Source organism: Seriola lalandi, unplaced genomic scaffold (assembly GCF_002814215.2).
Source record: "Seriola lalandi dorsalis isolate HSWRI2012SDOR001 ecotype SW California unplaced genomic scaffold, Sedor1 jcf7180002054760, whole genome shotgun sequence".
NCBI lineage: Eukaryota > Metazoa > Chordata > Actinopteri > Carangiformes > Carangidae > Seriola > Seriola lalandi.
This window is the reverse complement of record NW_019525313.1, coordinates 560,951-568,067: the sequence shown is the minus strand read 5'-3', so window position 1 is coordinate 568,067 and position 7,117 is coordinate 560,951.

Below are 7,117 nucleotides of genomic sequence, written 5' to 3'. Positions count from 1 at the left end.
GTGGTAGACTGAACGATCTGGTGAAGAGTGACTGGAGACCTGAAAGGTGAGGGCAGGACATGGAGAGAGGGGGAGAGTGGCTGTGTGTGGACCAGTGTGGTTCTAATCTCACTCTCTCCTCCTCTCTCTCCTTATACAGAGGAAAGTGAATCTACATTTTTAATGTGCTGGTTGTTCTTTTTGGTGTATTGATCTATTGATAATTCATTTATCCTCAGTTTACTACATGTTTGTTGTCCAGTGTGAGAGAGGCTGTATGAGATGGTGTGACTCCAGATGAGATTTGGTGGGCCCTGCTGAGCATGATGCTATTAGGCTATCTGAATATTCCTGTCTTTGTATTATTGTTATTATCATTTATCTTTAACTACCTCTGGGGCAGTGGACCAGTGGTTATCACTGTGGCCTCACAGCAAGACAGTTCTGGGTTCGAACCCGCCGGCCGGCTGTGTCCATTCTGTGTCTATGGGTTCCTCCCACAGTCCAAAGACATGCAGGTTTAGGTTAATTGGTAACTCTGAATTACCAATAGGTGTGAATGTGAGTGTGGGTGTACCTCACTGTCACCCAGTGTCAGCTGGGATTGGCTCCAGCTCCCTTGCGACCCTATAAGGGCAATCAGCAGATAAGCAACAGGCTAGTGGATGGATTAACTCCTTCTCCCTCCATTCTCTTACTCACTTTAGACAAATATCCCAAAACACAAAACCTCTCTGAGTGGGACCCCTGATGATGTGTGCTGGTCACGTCTACCAATAGTTTGCATGTGAGGCATTTAGGGGACATCTGTAAATTGTAGCATCTACCTGTAGTAAAAAATAAATAAATAAAATAAAATCATGAATTTCCCTTAGGGGATAAATAAAGTATCTATCTATCCATCTATCTATCTATCTATCTATCTATCTATCTATCTATCTATCTATCTATCTATCTATCTATCTATCTATCTATCTATCTATCTATCTATCTATCTATCTATCTAGTCTACATGTAGACTGGGGGGGGGGTTTGGGGGATGTGGTCTTCGATGGGTGTCTTTGGTTTGTCTCTGTGTTTCTGTTGGATCTGATTATTTAGTATGGGTCTCCTTAACCTTTTGCTGATGTTTGCATCAATAAAGGTCAAAGGTCACTAAATGTGTCTTGAGGCACACTGGATAATGAGAAGTGGTACGTATGCGATGTAAACAGCTTTAACAGAACAAGCTTTAACTTTGACTTTAACTGTGAAGTGAGTAAATTACAGGTACAAATCTCATCAAATGATGGGGTCATTAAATGTTCAATGTCAGTCAGGGACATTGGAAAAAGCAGATGTGACCAAACCCTGTATGTTCAGAGCTTTGGAGAGACACAGCTGTGTCACAGGTTTCCAGGTCCAGTGCTTTTAAGAGGTAGGTGTGATCAAATGCTGGCTGCAAGTAGAGCAGCAGCTCAAACAAGTTAAGACAACGAGCTCACCAATCCAGGGCAAGTCAAATCTTGACTGCTGGGAGGAAGCGTATTACAGTGATTAGACAGCAGAAGGTGCAAATACCATCATCAGTGATACATCCCCTGAGGAGGCTGCCACACATAAAAAAGCTGCACCCCAGAGTGCAAAATGTTTTTCACCAAAGATTGGATGAACTGCTGCTGTGCACAAGAGCTGACACCATGAGCACCATTCAAGAGGCTTGTAAGTTTTACTGTTTATTTCTTTTACTAATGCACTTTCATCTTCCATTTCGCAGAAACATAAAATGCAGTTTGATTTAATTGATATCTTGTTAATTGAAACTTTTAATGATGAATTTTTATTTATCTTTTATAACTTTTCTCTCTTTTAAGAGTTTTTAAAAAAGCATAATTCAAAAGTAAATTTTTAAAATGATTCTATCCTACAAATAAATAGAGGATTTTTTTAGGAAACTGAAGTTCACTGAACTCACTGTCATGTTGATGAAAGCAGTTTGTGACATGGAGCATGATCCTGCTGGAAGGAGCCGTTAGAAGATGGTGAACTGTGGCCATGAAGGATGAACATGGTCAGCAACAATACTCAGATAGACTGAGACATTCAGACCATGATTGATTGGTATTAAGAAGAAAACATTCCCCACACCATCACACCACCACCACCAGCCTGGACTGTTGACACCAGGCAGGTTGGTCCATGGATTCAGACTCTGACTCTACCATCTGCTGCCTCAGCACAAATCCACATCCATCAGACCAGGTCTTCAACTGTCCAGTGTTGGTGAGTCTGTGTTCACTGCAGCCTCAGGTTTCTGGTCTGGGTGACAGGAAGTGGAACCTGACGTGGTCTCTGCTGTTGAATGTTGGACGTGTTTTTCCCTCTGAAGCTTCTCTGCTCAGCACAGTTGTAAAGAGTGGTTATCTGAGTGACCGTAGCCTTTCTGTCAGCTCCAACCAGTCTGTCCATTCTCCTCTGACCTCTGACCTCTCTCATCAACACAGAGCTGCTGCTCACTGGATGCTTTTGTTGTCTCTCCATTCTGAGTGAAAATCCAGAAGATCAGCAGTTTGAGAAACACTCAGACCAGCGTCTGACGCCGACAATCATGTCCAACAATTTGTCCTCTTTCTGATGTTTGATGTGAACATGAACTGAAGCTCCTCACCTGGATCTGCAGCACTTTATGCTGATTGGCTGATGCATCATGGTGTTTATTCTTAATGGAGTTTTTCCTTTTTTTTTCTCTTAAGTCACAGTTTTCACCTTAAAGCCTGGAATGCAACTCTATGTCCTCAAAATGACATTTCTATACCACTGAACTGAAACAGCGTATATGTTTTATAGGAAACATATTTGTGACTTGATTACATTTCTATAAATATAATGACACGTCACATGTCAATAGGACACACTACTATCTAAACACAGTGTCCCCTGAACCAGAATGTGTATGAGACAGTGTCATCAGCCCAGCAAACACAGAGTCAGAGGTGAATGTAAGCTAATAAATATTCTGTTTTCAGCAGCGTTCAAAAACACCCTTGTTTTCCAGCATTAATTCAGGTCTGAGGATGTCTTTAGTGTGAATTCACAGGGTGCTCACTCTGTTGTTTAGTCACACTGGATCACACAGAGAAAGTGACAGTATAATTACAGCGATGTGGCATGGAGTGGGTGAATACTTAGAAAGTTTTTCTTCCCTGTGTCCTCTGTGTCAAAGCGTGCATTCAGCATCCCTGCATCCCTGCTGCACGCCATGCTGAAACGAAGTGAGGCGGCGAGAGATGCTGCGAGGACCCTCCCGGTGTCCCCTGATCCCCTGCATGCTTTGATGCTGGAAATATCCTTCAGCAGCTTTCAGCTCACCTCGGTCTGTCGTGAGGCTAAAATAAGCCAAAGAACAAATGAAAGCCGCTCCCAGACATGTCTTCATGCCGTGCAGATGAATGTTAATCATCAGAAACAGAAATAGTGTGAACACAGTGGGAATACATGATGGTCAGCCAGAATAGCAATGTGCAGATTTGCAACGACTGTGCCTTCCAAAGACCTCAGTCTGTTGATTCTCAGCTTCTCTGTTGCAGAATGCAGAATTTCTGTCTCCTGATTTACTAAGACATGAATACAAATCAGATTATGGCACAAACCAGCTTTCTAAAAGAGCACCTTGCAAGCAAATGGCTCCTTAATAATTTATACTGCTAAGTGGAAATAGGAAGCCCTCCGAGACAGGTACTCTCATTTCAAGTGCCTTTTTAAAACCGGAGCTTTGGAGATCTGCTGAGAGTTAGAGGTTGAAAACATTTCATCTTATTCCTCAGCAGAAAAGCTCAGTCGTCATGGACTTGTAGCTGATCACAATTTAAAAACTAAGACTGTGTTCAATCACTCCATCCTGTTCCCTTCAACATGTATTCAGTTTGATGTGGCTCTGCTCATGTGATGCTTTGAACAACAGTGTTGTTGAGACTGAATGAGCCAAATGTTGCAACCACTCCTCCAACCTAAACAAACATGTAGCTCGTTTTTTCAACCCTCTGATACGACCCATAAGAGTGTCTCCTGAAATAGCGCCCCTATGGTGGCATGCGTACCGGACCTCGGTTGTCATGGTTACCACAATAAACATGCAACTATACTGAGAGCAGCGTGTCGAAGGTTCCCGTGGTTACTATAATAATGGTAATGGTTCGGTTAGGTTTAGGCACAAAAACTACTTGGTCAGGGTTCGGAAAAGATCATAATTTGGGTTAAAATAAATACTTCCTCATCCTCAACATAGAATCTACATCATCACATCATGGCGTAGCCGTCCCTTCAACCGTTGCTGCTTAAAGGCCTTGTTATTCTGCTACAGGGGAGAAATGCTTTGGCTTGTTTAAATTTGTTTAAACCAATCACAATTATTGTGGGTGGAGCTGAGCCCAGGATGCAGCAATAGTTCTGCTGCAAAATAGAGTGAGAAGGTAACTTGCCAATTGCATTCACAGTAAATATATAATAGTGTTACTGTTATCCAGTGACAATAAAGGGTTATAACATGTATTATTGTATTAATATAACATTACTGTGTTTCATCAATTGAGCAAGTACATAGTCATAGTTGGTTAAGTCCCGGTCCTAGCTGAACATGACGGACAGATTACAAGTATACCTGCGCGATCAGGAGCTGGTTTCACAAAGACAGACTTTGACTGTGTCTTAGATAGAACCAACAGTCAGACTTCAGATACACTGAGTCTTAATTCATCTGTTGCACAAAGCAGTTTAGTTCTTGACTCTCTTTTAGCCAGACTGTGGTACAATGAATTCTGGGTCAATTTAAAATAATGTCCGAGGAACCACATCCAACCTCTGAGCTCTGTTTACCTCAGTAGGAAACATTTGTCTTCTGAAAGAATTCAACAGTTACAAGCGTGTATGACTGGTCGAATAAAAAAATAAAAATCTAATTTGGAAAAAATGCCTTTGGTCTCAAAAACCACTTTCCTTTCTCGTTGCTCTCTCCATACCAATGTTAGCAAACTACAAATTATGAGCCATGTTTTCCTGTTTTTTTGTTGTTGGATATTACTGGTCAGTGCAGGTGTCATTGACTGTTACCATGGTAACATTGGTCTTAGGCCCCAGTTAGCCTTGTCTCATGTGTCTCATGTTTTGTCTATATTTTTGTGAAACGGTCTGACTAACAGACTGATCTATGAGCAACATTAAGACCGGACCAACACTACAGACCAGTCTGAGATATCAGTGTGAAACCAGCCCCAGGACTGAGACAGAGACAGAGATGAGATGTGCTTGTGTGATGGCGAGCGGAGCAAAGAAAGTAGCATGTAGCAGTAAAAAGTAAACCTACCAGCTAACGAACCAACACAGAAGATTACCAAAGTATAAGCAACTGGAAGTTTGAACGCTGGGTTTTATCTCTTCCAGTGTCTCAATCTGGTTTTATGGACAGAGTGAGAGCCACTTCTAAAGATCCATTCCTGTTGATGGCCAGCCTCCCAGCTGATTCTGCCTGGAACCCAGAACTGACTCATCAAATACTCCACGTGATGATAGGGTGGTGCATGTCACCAGGACTGCCACACATCCACAAAGAGTGTTCTACAGACCACAGACAGTGGATTGACCAATACCCAAAGAAGACTATTACTCTTGATACCAATTTCTCTATATTTTTATATTCATTAATCTGTTATTTACATGTTGTGAATGATCACCTGCAAGTTCATTTCACTAAAGGTTCCCATTTGAAACTTACCTTGTACTTCATCTGTGGTTATTTCAGTTATGTTACTGAGCTCCTGGTGTAATTATCAAGAGTGGGTAACAATATACTTCATTTTTTCAGATTACTTACATACTCTTCCTTGAGTCATATTTTAAATGTAGCAATGTTGCTTGTAATTGATTCTTTTCAGCATAAAGAACATGAATACTGCAGCACTGGTTGTGTTTGTGTCCTAATCAAAGTAAGTTCAATATTCACACTTTTTTTAAGCTCTGTTTTGGTCTCAGAAACAGCCAAACTGCTACAAACTGCTACTGAATGTTCAGATGACGATGCATGAAGTGAATAATGTTAGCTAAAGACAGGTTTAAAGTGGTTTGATTTGTATGCTGTTGGCTGCTGTCCAGGTAATGTGCATCTTCCTGTTACACATATTCCCTGATGTTAGTCGGAGCCCATATTTTGTTGCGCTGTTGGGGCTGTAAATCAGCGCAAGCAGCCAGATCCTCCTCTCTAATGCCTGCACAGGGAGATACACACATATCACTGACGTTAAAGATTCAGATTAACCGGTCCTCCTGTGACACTTGGATTTTTATCTACATTTCAAGCCTTTGTTTGTGGGACAGCCGATCGAATCTGACCTTTGCGTAGATCAGATCCTGCTTCTTGTGCTAATCCATTGTGTGAAACCACAGCACCTGAGGGAATTGAGCAATTATCAAGACGGTGGCAAGGGGGTCTCCTTCCTGTCACAGATGTGAATGTGTTAACTCTGGTGAAACATGGAACACAGATTAATAGGGAGATACTGCTCTGCAAAGTGTACTGGTTATTATTCCAAATCAATAAGAAGGACAAAGGCTTTTATTTATTAAATTATAATCTGTAACTTCTCCACATCAAAATGTCTAAAAACAACCAGACCTATGTTCTATATGTTGTTGTTGAGACTCAAACCAGAGAAATCTGTGATTTTAATCATGGTAACGCTGTTTTATTGGCCGCCTGTCAATGACATAATATCTAATCTCATCTCATCTGTCATATCTGACAGACTCTCAAAATGGACTTTTATCCAGTTTTAAATCACATTTTTAAGATTCACTTTTTACACGTAGCATGAACACCACAATTTAGAGTTTGCTCTTGTTGAAGGGGGGCACCAGTCCTCAGGGAGGACAACGATGAATTACTCAATCTCATATCAGAAGCCATGACTTCTCGATTCAATGGATCTCCAGTCTCTACGTCAAAAGAATAGAACAGGACAACAGCTGGGTGTAAATAAAGGAGTTTATTAACTAAACTACTATCTACAGAGTAAATGCAAGGTGTAATAATCATAAAGATGAAAATAATAATGAAATGAGCAGTGTGATGAGTTGGTAATGGTGGGAGAGAATATGTTATGGCTATACA